Consider the following 19,477-nt stretch of genomic DNA (forward strand, 5'->3'; position numbering starts at 1 on the left):
TGGTGTGTTCAACCTTGGGTGGACATTGGCCGCAGTCAGATAGGCAGGGCTGCTGGGTCCTCACTGAGCTTTGTGGTTGGAGGGTCCTCCGATTGTTCTATGTAGGGAAGTAGGGGGTTGGATTCTGGGACAGCATGTTAAATTGGGGTAAGGTTAAAAAGGCCAAAGAATGGACTGCCTTTGGGGAGAGAGGGACTAGGAAGCCAAGAGTAAGGCTGTTGGGAGCTGCCTGCATAGTCCCCAGCCTGTGCCTGAGTTATGAGCTGAAGGGCTTCCTGCCCATTGTTCTCTGGCCAAGATGTGCTGAGGTGCAAACATCAGCCTCTTCTGAAGCTCTCTTCCCTGAAGGAGCCCAATGCTGGAGCTTTGGTGGCTGCTTAACTCTTCTATTATTTCCTTTCCATTCTCTTCTGCCTTCTAGCACCCGCTGACCAGCAACAGAGAATGAGTTTCCTATAGGATCAAGAGGTCTCTTTTGTTTACTTTTTAGTGTACTTCTCTCAAAGTTTAAAAGTCAGAGAGAAAGTGCTGACTCTAGAATAATCCAGCAGCACCTTGGGCCAGAAATGAGGACTGCAGCTCCCTGCTCACTCATAAACTCTGTGGCGCCTTGGAGAATTCAGGTTACAAGGTTTATGGACACAGGGGCAGAGGTATACTCCTATTCATTTAAAATTCCCAGTGGCTAGTTTAGTTAGCTACACAATGGAGATGAAAATACATGGTCCACAGCTTTACTGAATGGAAGAAAGATATGACAGGGGCATCTGGGTGGCTGAGTCAGTTAAGCATCCAGCTCTTGATTTCAGCTCAGCTCATGATCTCAGGGTGGTAAGATGGAGCCCCATGTCAGGCTCTGTGCTGGGTGTGGAGCCTCCTTAAGATTCTTTCTTTCTGGGATGCCTGGGTGGCTCAGTGGCTGAGTGTCTGCCTTTGGCTCAGGTCATGATCCTGGGGTCCTGGGACGACTCTTTCCAGGTCAGGCTCCCTACAGGGAGTCTGCTTTTCTCTCTTTGCCTGTCTCTGCCTCTCTTCTCTGTGTCTCTCATGAACAAATAAAATCTTAAAAAAAAAAAAAAAAGATTCTCTTTTTCCTTTTCTCTCTGCCTGTCCCCACTCAGCTCACATGCTCTCTCTCTCTCTCTCTCAAAAAAAGATATGACATATTTTATAGTGCTTTGAAACTATGACCATTTTTGAAACTACAACCATTCAAATATAAACTAGAGCTTGTTGGAGCTAAAGACTGTTGCCATAGTATAATATAGATGATATAGTCCCTGTGTGTGGAAATCTGATTATTAAACCCCTTTCTTGAATATTATCATTCTTTGACAAGACTTGGGATTTTATCCAGCCTATACTCTATAGACTGAGAAATAATGTAGCATATGTCCTACCTCGCGCATTTAAAAAGTCACCTCCTTCCTTCTGTAACTGATGGGAGATTGTATCCAGGGAATGTCATTCCTACCTTGACACATTCCTTAAATATTATGAATCACTTGCTCTGTGGCCCCATACATTTGACAAAGTGAGCAGACTCATTGAGCCCTCTAACACACTTTTAAAGGTGTGGGGAGGCTCCATGGTGTCATTCGTTTGGCATCCCCAGCACCCAGCACACATGTCTGACAAATAGCAGATGCCCAGGAATCTGACAGATGAAAGGACAAATCAAACAGCAAGCAACTGTTTCTCTTTGTCTTTGCTAATGCTTACAAAGTCTTCTACATCCTTTTTGCTAAAGAGCCAGCAAAGTTCAAAGAGTTTTTACAGAGGACTCCGAACACTGCCAAGGAGATCTTGGTAGGTTCACTTGGTATGTTTGCAGAATTTAATAGGCCAAACATTTCTATTCTGTTCCAATAACTTCAGCAGTTATAAATTGAGAAGGGTATTCTTGTGGGGGGCTGGGGGATGGAAAAAGTGAAATATACAACAAAATTGACTGTGATACTGTTTACATATTGGTCTTTATATTTTCTTCACTAATATCTAATTCAGTCTTACAGCTACTTAAACAGAAGTTAGGAAAGTAGCACTTAAATGTTGGCAGAATGACTGATTGCGTTTGGGTCAATGGAGAGAACAGAGTGTCATGTTTATGGAATTTTGCCTCCTCTATTGTCATGGAGATGAGACACCACATTAAAGTGAGTATGCCAGCACTATAATTGAGAGCCAGATTTGAAAGGAAAAGGGAACTGAATTCAAGTGTTTTTTGTTGTTTTTGTTGTTGTTGTTGCTTGGGGGGGTTGTTTTGCTAATGTCATACTGATTTTTCTTTTTTTTCTTTTTTTTTTGTATATTTTTTTATTGGAGTTCGATTTGCCAACATACAGTATAACACCTAGTGCTCATCCCATCAAGTGCCCCCCCTCAGTGCCCGTCACCCAGTCACTCCATCCCCCCGCCCACCTCCCCCTTCCACTACCCCTTGTTCGTTTCCCAGAGTTAGGAGTCTCTCAAGTTCCGTCACCCTCTCTGATATTTCCCACTCATTTTTTCTCCTTTCCCCTTTAATCCCTTTCACTACTTTTTATATTCCCCGAATGAATGAGTCCATATAATGATTGTTCTTCTCTGATTGACTTATCTCCATTGAAAGATGAATGGATAAAGAAGACATGGTCTATGTATACAATGGAATATTACTCAGCCATTAGAAATGACGAATACCCAGCATTTGCTTCAACTTGGATAGAACTGGAGTGTATTATGCTGAGTGTCATACTGATTTTTAAATGTAAAACCAATTCAATGCCCATGATCGATACTATTGAAACTTAACTTGGGAGGTCTTCATAGCTCCGTAGCCCCAAGGCCATAAATCGGCTACAAAGGTTCAGTTTCACCACAGGTAAGTCCTGGATGAGGCCACCAATTGGAACAAATTAGTGCAGAAATGGGTTTGATGAGGAAGAGTGTGGGACTTGGATTAGAGATGTTAGTGGGAATACCATGGAAGGGTTCAGCAGGCAATTGAAATAGGAGTCTGGAGAGCATGAGTAAAGACCAGTGAACAAAGTGGATTTGGACATGGTTCAGCGTCTAGGGCTGGCAAGGTTTTACTTTAAAGGGCCAGAGAGTAAATATTTTAGGCTTGTAGACCATAGGGTCACTGTAGCAGCTCTGCCATTGTAATGCAGAAATAGCTTAGACAACATGTAAATGGGTAAGATGTGGCTATGTTCCAATAAGACTTTATTTTAAAAACTGGAGTTGGAGTAGGAGTTGAGGGAATTTAAGAGAGGGTAAAATTTGGCCAGAGTGATGTAGTCTTTCTCTCTCTCTCTCTCTCTCTCTTTTTTTAAAAGATTTTATTTATTTATTCATGAGAGACACACAGAGAGAGGCAGAGACATAGGCAGAGGGAAAAGCAGCCTCCCTGTGGGGAGCCTGATGTTGGACTCGATTCCAGGATCCTGGGATCATGCCCTGAGCCAAAGGCAGATGCTCAATCACTAAGCCTCCCAGGTGCCTCGGGATATAGTCTCTTGACCTTTGTTCTAGACTATGGGAATGAATGAAATTATGAAATGAGTATGGGGGGTAAACAGTGTCTAGAAGAGAATGTGAGAAATGGCAATATCCTAGGCAAAGGCAGAGAAAGAGCCAGGGAAGGGAAAAGAAGCATTTCTAGAGGGAGGAAGAGAATCCAGAAAGCCAAGTGCTTCAGAGACAAGAAGCTGGAGTTTTAAGTGGGAGGAGTGTACAGTGATGTTAAAATAACATCAGGAGGTTCAGTCAGAAGAGCATTGCGCAGAGACTACTGGAAATAGTTTGTAGGATATGTCTGATTTTTGAGAATGCAGTCAAGGGAAGGAAAGATGGGCACTTAAAGCCATGAAATGCAGGTGGTTGTCAAGGTGACAAGGTGACAGTGGTAGAGATATGGATGTCTTTTGAGGTAGAAAGGAAGGAAGCTGCAAGAATCTATAGTAGAGGGCCTCAATCTTCTCAGGATCAAGGGAATGATAGGATATTCACTGCCAAGCAGAATGCTCACCTGCTAAATGTACCAGTTGCTAAAGTAAAAGGAGTAAAGTAAACTTCAAGGAGTTCAAAGATAGTAGAGGGAATGTGACATGTCCAATAATGATAACATTACAAAGAGTGCTATAGTAGTCTTAAGAATGATGGAACAGCATCCCATCCCTCAATCCCCACCCTAATTCTCTTTGGAATTGTACTGCACTGATGACTGTGACCACAATGCCTGGAGTTAAAACAGATGCACCTGTTAGCTGGTTGATTCAGTCAGTGTTGACACACAGGCTAGGCTGAAGTCAGGCCCAAATTGCTGAAATGACACTGAGCAACTTCATGTTCACTTTACTTTGTAGGGAGCAGACACCACTCAGTACGAGTGGTTATTTTAACCTAGAGAAGAAGTGGGGTTTGCAGGGGCTGAGGGGTTAGATGGGAGAGGATGGCCAAGGGGGTTGCTAAGTGCCACGTGACCCCTTGTAGAAAGAATGATTCTCAAAAGCTCATCTTTCAAAGAAATGGCATTGCAAGAGGCTGACCTCAAAATTTGTCCCAATTCTCTGGGTTATGGCTCCCTAAGTGCTTGTGTTTTATTCCACACTTATATGGAAATGAACTTTTTCTGAGAGGTGAGGAGACTCATCTCTATATGATGGTTCATTTAATATATTATGGTTGATGGCATATGTAATTTGACCTCTCAGTTCATTTATTTGGTGGCAGGGATTGGTGGCTATATCAACATCTTGCCAAACAAATGCCTGAAAGATGAAAACACTGAACCAGTGAGCTGGGTGTTGGTAGTGGTGTTTGTTTATATGCATGGCTGAAATAATAGGCTGCTTTTTGAGTCAATGACTCATTGTTTTGGAAGTGGACACAATCTAGGAAGGCTGGGAAGGGCAGCTGGAGCACAGTTACACTCTTTTTGGAAAGAAATGATGGCAATGTAGGGCCAACAAGCTGAGGAGAAAGTGAGGGGATCCAGAGATACGTGAAAATACTTGATACTCAGAGTAAATGATGTAGAAAGATTTTTTTACTTTTACTTTTACTTTTTTACTTTTTAACAGTGACTTTCAATTCCTTTCCCTCTCAAAACCTACAATAAGAAATAGATTTTATAACGGTCCAATTACAATGCATACGTAAATGAGGCAAGTTTCATCATATGTTACAGCACTGTATACCCTGATGCTTCCCATTCTATTTTCTTCCATTTCACTAAAAAAAATGATATGATGATTTACTCATGAGTTGGTACTCGTGATTTGAAGACCACAGATTTAAAATCTCAAAATAGGTGATCTGTAGAGGATTCCAAGGATAATAAAGAAGGTGTGCTTGCACATTGCTGTTCTCAGTCAGAACCCATGAGACTGAATGAGTGATATTTTTTCTCCAGGCTTTTTTTGGTTTATATCAGAAGGTATAAAGGTAGAAATGGCCAAGGGACTGCCTCATCTCTGGGGAGAAAGTAACAGATATTATGTTTCTCTCAAGGAAGCCTGGAGATAGTTTTGCAATGCTTAGAATTTAAATGCTTCTGAAATAAATTTAAGAAACAAAGTTCAAAATCCACATATAGCTTGGATAAAATTCTTCTCTCTGAACCTTTTTAAACATCCTTTTCTTGATGAATGGATAAAGAAGATGTGGTTTATGTATACAATGGAATATTACTCAGCCATTAGAAACGACAAATACCCACCATTTGCTTTGACGTGGATGCAACTGGAGGGTATTATGCTGAGTGAAATAAGTCAATCGGAGAAGGACAAACATTATATGGTCTCATTCATTTGGGGAATATAAAAAAAAGTGAAAGGGAATAAAGGGGAAAGGAGAAAAAATGAGTGGGAAATATCAGAAAGGGAGACAGAACATGAGAGACTCCTAACTCTGGGAAACGAACAAGGGGTAGTAGAAGGGGAGGTGGGCAAGGGATGGGGGTGACTGGGTGACGGGCACTGAGGGGGGCACCTGACGGGATGAGCACTGGGTGTTATGCTATATGTTGGTGAATTGAACTCCAATAAAATAAATAAATAAACATCCTTTTCTTCCTAGCATATTTCAGGAAGAGTAGCCAGCTACAGACAAAGGGTCACATGGAACTCTGTGGTTGCAAACTAGGTTCTAGTAATAAAACGTGTATGTTTTTCTTTATTTTCTACTACACAAAGAGATACATTTTACAATTTGTCAAGGGGGCTGCAAAGAATAAGGGCTGCCAAGGGAAAAAAATCTTCAAATGCTGACTTGTAGTTGATAAAGCTTATTTTATTGATGCTGTACAGGGGAGAGCATGGAGTTTGGTGACTGAAGACTTGGGTTTAAAGTTTAGGATTCACATCCAAGCTCTGTAGTTTATGAGCCTTGTCATAGGTTGGCTTCCCTGGAAAGCAGGCACTGAGACTAGGGTTTAAGTGTAAACTTTCTGTGGGGAGGGAGTGAACTAGGGAAGGCAGCCAACACGAAGTACATTTTCCCTCTTTTTTTTTTAATTGTAGTAAAATGTACCTAATGTGAAATTTACCACTTTAACCTGTTTTTGAGCATACAATTCAGTGGTGGCAAATGCACACACGTTGTTGTACAACCATCAGGGCTATTCATTTCCACAACTTGTTCTGTCTTCTAACATGAAGCTCTGTAACTATTAAACAATAATTACCCCCCACCCTACCCCAACCCCGCTCTTCTACTCTCTGTCTCTATGGTTTTGACTACTCTAGGTTCCTCATGTAAGTGGAATCATACAGTATTTGTCCTTTTGTATTCGAGGTATTTCACTTAATGTAATATCTGCAATGTTCATCCAAGTTGTAGCATGTGTCAGAATTTCCTTCCTTTTAAGATTGCATAATACTCTATTCATTCATACATTAATTTGTTCATTCAATTCATTCAACATATTTCTTGTGTACTTTTCATGTGCCACACACTGTGCTTACCCCTGGCCCTCATGTGGTTTATCATCTAGTAGGGAAGAAAGGTACTGTTTGTACTCATAATTATCTATAATTTAGGGTGGCCATATATCTCCATTTGCTTGGGACAGTCCTGGTTTATTGCTGTGGCCTGGCATAAAGATATCTTCCTTTCACTCTTGAATAACTAGGTATGAAGAGGAAAGTATATGGCTCCTCTACTCATATATCAACAGCAAGTCATCTTTTTAAAAAACTCTAGAAAGGATTACCATATGTCTCCAAACATACCTGTGCTTATATAGTAATTCTTACACTCATTTATTCAGCATGCATACTGCAGGCTTCCTATATGCCAGGTGCTGTCAGAGCTAGGGGATCTGGGAATGCCAAGGAGGTGAGAACTGAGCCATGAGCAATGAGAAGGAGGCAGCCAGCCATGCCAAGATCTGGGGGAGTGTGTTCTGAGTAGGGCAGTAGAGAGTGCAAAGGCCCTGAGATGAAAGTGTAGAGAGGTCAGTGTGGCTAGAGCTTAGTGACTGAGGGGGAGAGTGGTTGGAAATGAGGTGAGAGAATGAATAGAGGCCAGATGAACCCTGAAGGTATCTCATAGGTCTGACTTTTTTTATGCTTGCAATGGAAAGTTATTGGGGGCCTTCACACTGAGCCATTTCTGACCACTGACAGATAATTGATGATAGGGGTGAGGGTGGACAGATGTTAGGAGGTGACGTGGCTGTACGGGTGACAGATGCCAGATGGACCAGGATAGTAGCAATATTGTTTCTCTTTAGTTCAAACAGTAGATTTTTTATTAGCCCAAATACTGGATTTTCATCTCCCCAGCCCAATATCCAATGTGAAGGCCAAAGAAATTAGTTTTCTGGTATTAGTCAGAGTCTCTACTTAACCAAGAAGTGTCAAGGAGGGTCAGGGAAAATCCAAAAGAAGGTTCTTTTTCATAGAATCAAAAGCAGAGTGTCTGAGGCACAAAAAGTGATGGGACATCAGTCTTGGCTTCAGATAGCTAACACTCTTTCCTGTGGCTCCTTTCACAATAACATGGTAAACTGCAGTCTGAATAATCATACAGTTAGGTGCATTTGCTGCCGCTTGGACCACTCTACTAGAGCGTTGATTTATGGCTCTGTGACATCCTGAGGGGCTCACTGCAGGTCTGTCCTAGTCAACGCTCTCCTTGGGGACTTGAGACATGGTGTGAAAGTTTGTTTACTCTTTTTGCAAATTTCATAAGCCAGGAAAGATGAGTCATGATTGGAGGACAGACTCACTATTCAAAGAGTCCCAGACATTCACATCCTCCCTTTGTGTCTCTTTGTTCAAGCAATCTCTTAGTAGGTATCCAGCATAACATGCATAAGAATCAATCAGAATGCTGTTTTAAATACTGCCTGTCTAGATTCCACGCCTAGTACACTGGGAAAGGCAAGAATATGTGATTTTAACAAATGCCCATAGGATTCTGAGGTAGGAGGCCTAGAGTCTCCAGTTTGTGTAACCCTGCTTCATATCATTGCGTTGTCATAGTAGGTGTGTAATTACTTGTCCTATACCCACTTCCCCACTAGGCTGTGAGCTCCTTAGTTATCTGTCTATCCCTAGTGCCTACTGCAATTCCTATACACAATGGAGTAGTTGTTGAAAGATCAGGCTGGAATGTTGTACTGAAACCAATGATACTACATTTTATGAAGACAGAAGTAAAGATCATTTAAGATAAAAAAAAAAAAAAACCTCAGTTGCATAAATACAATAAGGGGAATTCTTGACTTGGAAACCATTCCTGTGAAAAAGAGCCAGGAGTTTTGGCTCAACACCAATGGTTGTTAAATAATGGAATGTGATAGCCTTGGGAGGTTGAGAGGTCTCTATCTCTGAAGATGATCTAGCAGAGAATATGATAAATCCAGGGATCATATGTCATACAAGAACAAAAGGACTTTCAGTTTAAGCAGTTATTATTTCTAGTTAGAATGGGGCCATAGCCTTCCAGCTGGTCTTTTGCTTCAGATTCCTCCCTATGGAACATGTTTTAGGCCCTATTTATTGTCTCCCTAGCATCCATTCCTCCCTTCATCCGTATTTACAAATTCCTAATTGTGTTGGGGAGATATCTTTCCTTATGTCCCAGCAGTATTTAATAATTGGGTAAAACCAGTCATGGTGGTCCCATTTTCCATATCAGGAGATGAAAGAGAAAGACTTCAGAGAGTGGTTCCTTCTTTCCTGAGAGGAACAGCAAGAAGGGATTGTCTCTTCTTCCTCTGGATGTTATTATATATGATTGTGAATGGGTGCAGCCCCTTTCTCAAGGAGAGCTACCCTGCCTGGGTACAGTGTTGGTATCCTGAGAATGGGAGAGCAGCTGGCTGGAAAGCTGCTAAAATAACCAATCCTGGAACAGCCAAACTTTCTAGGCATCTTTTAAATGAGATAACAAATTTCCTTGTTGAAAGGTCATATTGAGTTTGGTTTTCTATTGCTTGCACACCAAGCATCCCTACAGATACACAAAACATCCTATGTACACTATTGCCAAATTAGTCTTTATAAAATGCAATTTTGATCATGCCACACCTGATCAAAAACTATCATTTTTTAAAACACTGTAAACAAACAAAAAACCTCTTTGATTCAAGATCAAGCTTGCTTTAAAAAGTAACTTGTTTCCTATCTTCCAATCAAATATAACTTCCTGATGTTTTGTCCACATGGCCTGCAGTTTACTGATCCAGCACAGGGCGCCATCCTGTGATCCACTTCTCTTCCACCTACCCTTGTTGGAACACTTTCTATAAGGCACCTTGCTAGAACCCAACCTTTTTCATGACAATCTTTTATGGTTGATATTTCTTCCTTCTTTCCTTTTTCAATTTTTTTGAACACTCCCTTAATGCTTTGGGTACTTCTCTCTTGGCACTCACCATAATTCTATCATATGGCATTGTTATTTGTATACTTTTCTCCTTCCTATTAGGCCGTGAGTCCTGCTGGTGGAGGCAACATCTTATTCATCTTGGCGTATCTAGCAGCTTTCAAGGTGGTGGTTCACACAGGGTGGATGGTCAAAACCACTTATTTGAACCCTGTAGATGGGATATGAAAAATCCTCTCAACCCAAAAGTTCTGTAGGTTTTGGGTTTTGCACTGTAAGCTTTCTACCTGTAGAACCTAAATTTGTCTTATCCAAAACAGAGAATCATTGTCACCCTAAATTGGAATGTGAAATGGTTCCAACTGAGTTTGAATTCACTGGGAGGAAAATTCTTGCTCACTGGGTCCATTATATTCTATGTATGGATAATCAGGCAAAGAATTTGAAATTCCTAGGCTTCAGTTTCCCATCTGTATACTGGGGATGATGATAGCTAGCTCATAGGATTATTGTGGGGACAAAGTGAAATAGGTTGTATAGCAGTCCTTCCAGATTGTTCCTTCACATATATTTCTCTTTCTCCTGATTCAGCTGCTAATCTTTTGACTTTAGGAGGCCAGGACCACCCCAGGCTAAGTGGCTAGTCCCACTCTTGCTGGTGATGGGTGTAGGCTTGGAAGTGAATTGTGGCTGATGTGATATTAGGGAATATCTGCTTGGGATATTGTTGGAGAGGCTTCCTTGTTCATAAGAACAGCTTCAAAGGAAGAGTCAATCTCTTTTTCTATTGGGTGTTGCCCTCTTGAGAACAAGCCCATTATATTATGACTGCAAGGGGGGTGGGGAGGATGGGAAAGAGGGAGGATAGCTTTGATGTCATTGAATCCTTAAATTGGCTAACTTCAAGTATCCTACTTTAGGACTTCTATGATTGGAGATAGTAAGCATTCTTTATTGTTTATGCCATTTAGAGTTGAGTTTTCTATTATTGCAATTGAAAGCATCTTTATTGCTATAGTGCCTAGCACATGGTATGTACTCACAAATATAAAATTATACTCCATTTAGCCCTTTCTTATAATTCCTAGATGAGAATATCTGAGAAAACTGGAAAGGATGATACTTAACTAAATTAAAATAGACTTGGATAAAACAACTTTTATAAATTGACATTTTTTTTCTTTTTGCAGAGCTTGCTGATTATGAATTAAAATATCAGAGACAACAGATAGAAAAGGTGATAAATGCAGCCCATATGGTGCTGTAAGAGATATTAGGAAAACCAAGAGAAAATACAAAGAACCATGAAGTAAAACTTCACACCATTACTATATACTGGAAACTGATGTCTTGTTAAAGCTCCAGTGTGTTTTATTTTCACAGGGCATAGTAAAAATAGAAAAATCATAAGACCAGAACAAGAAAAATAAATGGAGGCTACTCTTGGGATTGGAGACTTGGGATTACCAAATGTTAACAACCTAGGTTTTATTTTTTATTTGTTTCGTTTTGTTTTAAAATCAGTTAACAACCTTTAATAAAAGGGGCTGCCAAACTATCTCTGGAGAAATCCCTAGGTCAGTAGAGGAGAACTCTCCTCCTCTTCAGCTTCTTGACAAACAGAAAAGAAAAGCAAATATGATAGCATTGCTAAGCAAATCTACTGACATTGGAATCATGCTGCAACAATCATATCCCAAATATCTGAAAGACTATTTTCATTGCAAAGGACCCTGAAAGTTGCTTACAATATAGGCATAAGTAGGTTTTTCCACAGCACAAGCTTCCCCCTCCTTTTGGCCTTAAAAGAGTTTTGGAGGCTGCCATCGTTCATCTGGACCATGCAACACGTGGGCATTACAACTCACTAATTTATCCCAAGGACTTGAAAATGGGAAGCCATGAGTCTTGTGGCCCTCTCTCTGGTGAAAATGATGCCCATTTCTGATTCTTTAGCTAAATACCAACAGATAATGCCTGAAGGATCCAAGAAAACACAGAAGCCCAGCAAAGGACCCTCTGTACTTTGTATATACCACGATGGAAACTTTATATTTAGCAGTTTCTGGTTTAAGCCTGGGGGCAGAGGTGCAGGGGCAAGTCATTTAACTGAACTTATGCAAACTCTCCTTGGCTGCAAATGAGGATAACCCTGCCCTGACTGCCTTGGAGCATTAGTAAGCATAATGCAGACAAGATGTTCTTTGTACTTGCTCAGGAGTATGGACCACTCTCTACATCCTTCCTTCCTGCTAGACACACATGGCCCTGGGGGAGGAACTAGTATCCCAGGTACTCATCCTTGAAGGGTTGGGAACCTCTGGGAATCCTAAGGAGAAAAGGTTTTCTCTTGTACCAAGACTATTTGTAGCTAGTTTGAGGGAAGAGCGTTCTGATCTGACATTCCCCAAAATACAGGAGAATAGCAATATATCCATTCTTGGCTTCTTTGGTACCACGGCCATGTCTCTGTTCTAACACTTACCATGCCATGAGTGTTGAAAAGAGCTTAGGCATCTGTGCTTGAATTTAACACTTACTAACTGGGTAATTTTAGATGAGTTGCTTACCCTCTCTCAGCCTTGATTTCCTCAAGTCTAATACTGAGATCATAACCCCAACTAATGGGGCTATGGTGAGGATTAAATGAGATAAAGTACATAAAATGGCTCACATAGAGCTAGTGTATAACAGATGTCAGAGAAATGAATGAGTATTTTTCCTTCCATGTTAATCAAATTGTCTTTGACTTGATTGTACATCATCTGCAGAGCTGGATAACAAGGCCTTTAAGAATAGGAGCTATATCTTATTCATCTTTCTATTCCTTGCATCTACCCTTCTACTTGACTTACAAGTGTCACATAAGAAATACTTTTTGAATGAATGGAGGAAAAAGGTTCACAAATCTGAAACTTCCAATCTTTCAAATGTAGACAGTTGAGAAACTGTGTTTTTGTTTCGGTTGCTGTTGTTTTTACCAGATGTAGACTCCCTTTTAATTTTTTCATTCAAGCTGTAGTTTGAAATGATATGCCATATTCAAATAGCCATACAGTGAAGTGAAATGTCTGCACTATGGTCTAAGCTTATCTCTATTTTTATTGTTTCTATATCAATAAGGAGAGGTAAGGTTATGTTGTGGTCACACCTCAGTGATATATCACATTTACTTCTGACTTGTGCTGCATATCCAATGATTGTCAGTGGTGGAGGTGTGGATGACACAGACTCCATCAGGGCATGCACAGGGAAAGGAACATGGTGAATGGTGCAGTGCTTCTTAAAGCTTCTTCTTAGAGGGTCCATATCACTTTTCCTTACATTTGAATGAACAACACATATTGCATGGCTATGGAATACTTCCTTGAGTCAAAAAGGAAGAAATAAAGAAACACTTAGTGAATGGAACCAGTAGTCCATAGTTCAGAAAAGCAGAAGTCACAGATGCAAAAATGAAGAGTTTTAGCACAGAATTGGGGCTTTTACAATCAGTGGAAGAGTTAGAAGAGGACAGAAAAACTACTCTCAAAGGTCTCAGACTGCAGCTTTGGAGCCAGAGCTTCTTAGGAGATCACCTGGAAGCTGCTAAGTTTCCAAGAAACTCCAGAAAGTTCTTTTCCACTTTCTTAGCCTGCAGTATCTTAAGAAGCTGCCACCTACTAGGTCCACTGCCTACACTTTTAGGCATGTGATTATTCACCTGGAAGCTTCTGTAAACCTCATACTTGCTGGCTGCCTACAACTTTCTCCTAAAAATAGCTCTTTCATCTCCAGTTCTTCTCCTTGGCAAGACTCTCCCTGTAACCATACAGGGAGGGCAAGACCAGGAAATTGGAATTCCACATCTTCCCTGCAACCTGTATGAGAGGTGGTGGTGACACCTTGTCAACATCACACAATGAGGTGCAATTTTAGCAGTCAGAAAGATGGCCATCTGCTTCGATTTGGAGACTATCACCTTAGGAGCATCACCCTTAAAGTGATCTAGGGATTATAGAGGCAGACTTAGGGGCTAAAGGAGGGTATGAATCCAACACCAATATGATACCTCCAGGATGATCCCAGAGAGCTACAGTCAGGTTACTCATGCATGACATTCCTCTACTTCAATTCTCATTAAAGGTAAAGGACCACCTCCCATGCCCCACCCATGCTATATATTCCAGGGAAGTGTGCCTCAAGAATTGACAAGGTGGAGGCACCTGAGTGCTCAGTCAGTTAAGTGTCAGATTCTTGATTTTGTCTCAGTCATGATCTCAGGGTCATGAGAAAGAGACCTGAGTCAAGCTCCACATGGTTGTGGAGTCTGCTTAAGATTCTCTCTCTCCCTCACCTTCTGCCTGTTCCCTGCTCCTGCTTATGCACTCTCTCTCTCTCTCAAAAACAAAACAAAACAAAACAAAACAAAACAAAACAGACAAAAGGGTGAACTGATCAGGGGCTTTGAGCTGGGGTAGGGGGTTGAGGCAAAGAGACCCAGATCCTACTCCCTACTCTGCCACCAACTGGCTGTGTGACTCAAAGCAAGTTCCTTCCATACTCTCAACTTTGTTTCCTCCTATGCTGAATTTAAAGTGAATTTCTTATCAGCTGTACATAATTGAGTCATGACTTTTTGTCCACTTTGCCAATCTGTCTTGATCAGTACATTTAGATTATTTACATTTTAGCTAATCATTGACATGTTAGCACTTAACTCTGCCATTTTATTATTTGTTTTCTATTTATTTTCTCTGGTTCTTGTTCCTCTGTTTTTTCTTTCTTTCCTGTCATCACTAGGATTTTTAATGGATTCTATGTTTGATCACTTGAATGTTTTTTTACAGATTCTATGTTGATTTGGGTTTATTGCATTTTTTAGTGTATCTCTTTGTATTGTTTTCATAGTGGTCTCTGTGGTTATTGTACTAACATTTACCCACTTCAGGTGAAATGAGGAAATCTTACTCCCTTTTAGACTCCTTTTACCTTTTGCAGTTTTTTTTAAGATTTTATTATTTATTCTGAGAGACACACACACACACAGAAAGAGAGAGAGAGAGAGACAGAGACACAGGCAGAGGGAGAAGCAGGCTCCACGCAGGGAACCCGAAGTGGGACTCGATCCCGGGTCTCCAGGATCATGCCCTGGGCCAAAGGTGGAGCTAAACCACTGAACCACCAGGGCTGCCCCACCTTCTGCACTTTTTTTTTTTTTTTTTACCTTCTGCACTTTTAAATATCATTGTCTTGAGCATCAAATGTTATTTTTGTTTCAATCATCAGATATGATTTATAAACTCATAAGGAGGATAGCTTATTGCATATAGCATATACCCATATTTTTTTTATGATAGTCACACAGAGAGAGAGAGAGAGAGAGAGAGAGAGAGAGAGGCAGAGACAGACAGAGGGGGAAGCAGGCTCCATGCACCGGGAGCCTGACGTGGGATTCGATCCCGGGTCTCCAGGATCGTGCCCTGGGCCAAAGGCAGGCGATAAACCACTGCGCCAGCCAGGGATCCCCAGCATATACCCATATTTATGTGATTTCCATCATTCTTTCCCCCATCTTAATGTGCTAGGATTCCTTTTATCATTTTGTTTGCAGAACTTCCTTTATTCAATCTTAAAGTGTAGGAGTGCTAATGACAGATACTCTTCGTTTTCCTTTGAGAACGTCTTTATTTCCTCTTTCTTACTAAACTTACTGAAGGATAGTTTTACCAGATATGAAATTCATGATTGATAGCTTTTCCCTTTCAGCACTTGGAAAATGTTGTGACATTCCCTTCTGGCCTCCACAGTTCGATACAAAATTCAAACTGGTGCTCTCCAGTAAGTAATCTGTCATTTCTCTCTAGCTGCTTTCAAGATGTTTTAATTTCTCTTTACTTTTCAGCAATTAAATTGTCATGTGTCTTGGCATGGATTTCTTTAGATTTATCCTACTTTGAGATGTCTCAGCTTCTTGAATCTGTCAGTTAATGTCTTTCAACAAATTTGGGAAGTTTTTAGCTATTACTCCTTTGAACATTCTTTCTCCCATTCAATTTCTTTTTTCCTTCTGGGGGTCCAGTGATACAAATGTTGGATATTTTGTTACTACTCTACATCTCCCTTAGGCTCTTTCATGTATGTTTTCTTCAGTGTTGTCTCTGTTGTTCAGCTTAATGAATTCTATTGATTGGTCCTCAAGTTCACTGATTTAATCTGCCATCCCCTCCACTCTCTTCTTGAGGCCACCTAGAAAGTTTTTTATATCTGTTACTGTATTTTCCTGTAGCATAATCTCCATTGGTTATTTTTTAACAGCTTTTTCTCCCTGGAGCTTTTAAGTTTTTTCCATTTGTTTCCAGAAAGTTTGTAATTGGTTGTTGAAGCATTTTTATGAAGGCTGCTTTAACATTTTTGTCAGATAATTCCAACATCTGATTCATCTTGAGGTTGGCACCAGATCATTGTCTTTTCTTTCTCAAGTTGAGATTTTACTGGTTCTTGATATGATGGGTGATAATTCTATCATATTCTGGACATTTTGTCTTTTATGTTAGGTGACTCTGGTTCCTATTTACATCTTACATTTTACTAGGCAGTCATCTCTTTAGATTTAGCATGGATATTGGCCTACTTGTAAAGGGTGTGTTCCTAGTGAGTTACATTTTCTGAGCATTTGCAGTAATACTCTGGTGCTTGGTTTGGCTGATGGAGCATGAACTAGGACTTAGGTACTCTTCCCTAGCTCAAGGTTTCCTGAGGGTCACTATGCTACCCACCTCATAATTTTAGTATGAATGTGGCCAGAAACTATTTATTGCAGAAAGCAGAAAACACAGAAAAGCAGTAAAAGAAAAGAAAAAGTTACTTATAACTCTGTAGCCCAGAGATAACTGTTGTTGGTTACCATATATATTATCCTGGTTCTAAAAGCTACAGTCTAGAATTTAAATTTGGGTTATGCTTAATATTTTCTTTTGTATTCTGTTTTAGAAAAATTGTGTATTTGTGAAAATTTTCTTACGTCATGAAGCTTCTAAAATATGAATTTCCATAGTAGAAAAATAATCATGGAGTTAACCTGAATCAAAGACCTAATACAGGACAGCCTGGGTGGCTCAGTGGTTTAGAGCTGCCTTCAGCCCAGGGCATGATCCTGGAGACCCGGGATGGAGGCCCATGTCGGGCTCCCTGCATGGAGCCTGCTTCTCCCTCTGCCTGTGTCTCTCCCTCTCCCTCTCTCACACAGAGAGCTGTGTCATGAATAAATAAATAAAATCTTAATAAAAAAAGACCTAATACATACCAGACCTATATTCCGCATTTTAGCCCCACTTTACAGATGAGGATGTATGGCACAGAAATGTTAATTACATACTCAGGATAGCAAAGCTGGTAAGTAGCAGGACCAGAAGGGAGCCCAAGCAGTCTGGCTTCAGGACCTGGGTTCTCAATCACTCTACTATATAGCTCCTCTTCATGGGCGTATTTACTTAACTACCAACCACTATGGGTAGTTAGGCTATTTGTAATTCTCACTCTGATTAGCAACACTGTTATTAACAACCTGTGATTAAAACTTGTGTAAATGTTTGTATAAATCTCTGATAATTTCCTTGGGGTAAATTCCTAGAAGTACAACTGCTGAAGTGACTATTTTGAAGAGCTTTGTTATGCATGCTCCAAACTGCTTTTCATTTTTAGATGTAGAGAGCATGAGAATGTCCTTGTCACTCACCCCTCTGAGCTGAAAAGGGCACAACCTGTTCACTTCTACAGATTCCCTAAGTTACCAAGAGAATGTTCTCAATAGCCAATTCTAGAAGAACTCAAACCCTCATCTTTTTAGCACACTTCATTCATTCAACAAACATCTCAGTGCCAGGCACTAAGGATATAAGAACAAAAGGATAAAGGCTTGTAAACGAATGGATGGATATACTAGAGTGTTGACACCAGTTAAGGGATTGATTACCTGTGTCACTCTCTATGTAGATGGATCGTTCTCACCTGTTAGATAGATGTCATTATTCTCATTTTCCAGATGAGGAAATTGAGGCCTGAAGAACCTAATTTGCCCAACTGCCCACTGGAAAGAAGCAATATAGAAAACTCCAAGAATCTAACTCCTACACCCTGTGCTCTTAACCACTGCCCCCTAGTGTCTCCCAGGGGCAGTGGATATAGTGATGGAAGCAGATGAGGTGGGAAAGGCAGGAACAGAAATGAAATGTCTGAAAAAAAGCTGGCAGGACAGGCAGAGGACACCATTTAAACAACTCTCTGGAGGTCTGGAATGATCTCACAGCCCTGGGACTAAAATGTGGGTGTGGAGGGTGGACAGAAGTAACATTGAGGGGAACTGGGGGTAGGGGCATGTGGGTCAGGCCACCAGGACATACTGCGTGCTAGACCAGTAGTGGGAAAGTGGTCAGTCTAGAGCCATCACCAGAAGCCTACTTTATCTGGACTACAGCTTACAAAATTGCATTCTATTATGTCTGTGTGTGAACACAGCTATGGTGGGAGGAAAGTCATATTTGTGTGAATTGTATGGTAGGCCAGGTAAGAAGCTGCTTTGAGTTTCTATAGTTCTACTTTCCTTCCTTATAAGTGAAGTTTCATTTTGAACTAGGGTGACCAACACAGCTGGTTTGCCTGGTCGTTCTGCTTTGAGGGCTAAAAGCCTTGCATCTTGGGAAACTTCTCAGTTCTGGGCTATTTGGAGGACAACCATTTTGGGGGTCAAGGAACAGAGCAGCCAGTTTCACAGACCTGTGGGGCTGGGTTATAACCAAGAACAAAGGGGTTAGTCTCAATTCAGTCAAATTTGAATTGAATGGGAGTGGAGGTGGGTAGTGTTTGACTTTGAAAACCTATTATTAAGCTTCTTGAGGGCAAGATTGGGTCTGTCAGTGCTCTGTGGTCTCAGCAGTGCTTGGCATAGTGCCTGGCACAGAATAGCTGCCTAACGAATGTGAGGATGAAAAGAAAAAAGAGATCATTGCGTTCCAGTTGACGCTGATTTTGACAGCTGCTTAACCATCTGCTTGTTGGGTCTAGTGAGTCCCAGCAAAGGCTTTTCAGTTTTCAGTTTTCAGGAGCCTCAAGTGATCCCCTTCTTTATCCTGAGTTCTACAAAGGTGGAATGTGTCTTGCAGATTAAGGGAGTCAAGTAACAACTCAAAGAAAAATACATTTTTGGCCAGGAAACTGAGCCCCAGTCTGGTCCCCTTATGGTAGATGGAAGCAAACACATTTTGACCTGAATTAAGCTCTGGGAGAGATTTTCAGCATTTATTAAAAATGTGTGAGGCATGACTGGATCCAGTGTGGTTGCTTACAGGCACCAAGGCTGTTCCAGCTGACAACCCAAGGAAGGAAGAAGGATCATTTAACATGATGGCAGTGTTTGTTCCTGGGCTCCCCCTCGACCTTCACATCCTCACTTAGCTGCCTTTTTGCTCCCAGGCTGGAGCCACACAGACCTGAGGCACCCCTGAAGCAGCTTTTATCCTTACTGTGCTCTAAAAACAGAGAAGAAGAAAATATATGGATGTATCTGAAAGAAACTTAACATTCCAGCCTAGAACGAGGAAGGGGCCAACCAGCCATGTGGTGCTGCTGCTCCGGGATCAGATGAAAACGGGGAAGATGTCTATCTTATTTAACCATT

General features: G+C 41.0%; 1 long non-coding RNA gene across 2 annotated transcripts; it reads left to right on the plus strand.

Moving 5' to 3' along the window:
• The first annotated feature begins 2,133 nt into the window (after positions 1–2,133).
• Positions 2,134–19,477, plus strand: LOC140643089 (uncharacterized). Of its 2 annotated transcripts, none has more exons than XR_012039494.1 (3): positions 2,134–2,156; positions 11,013–12,114; positions 16,795–19,477. It is a non-coding gene; the product is annotated as an uncharacterized lncRNA (long non-coding RNA). The 2 variants fall into 2 exon arrangements; XR_012039495.1 differs by lacking the exon at positions 2,134–2,156 and adding an exon at positions 2,622–2,863.

Source organism: Canis lupus, chromosome 11 (assembly GCF_048164855.1).
Source record: "Canis lupus baileyi chromosome 11, mCanLup2.hap1, whole genome shotgun sequence".
Lineage (NCBI taxonomy): Eukaryota > Metazoa > Chordata > Mammalia > Carnivora > Canidae > Canis > Canis lupus.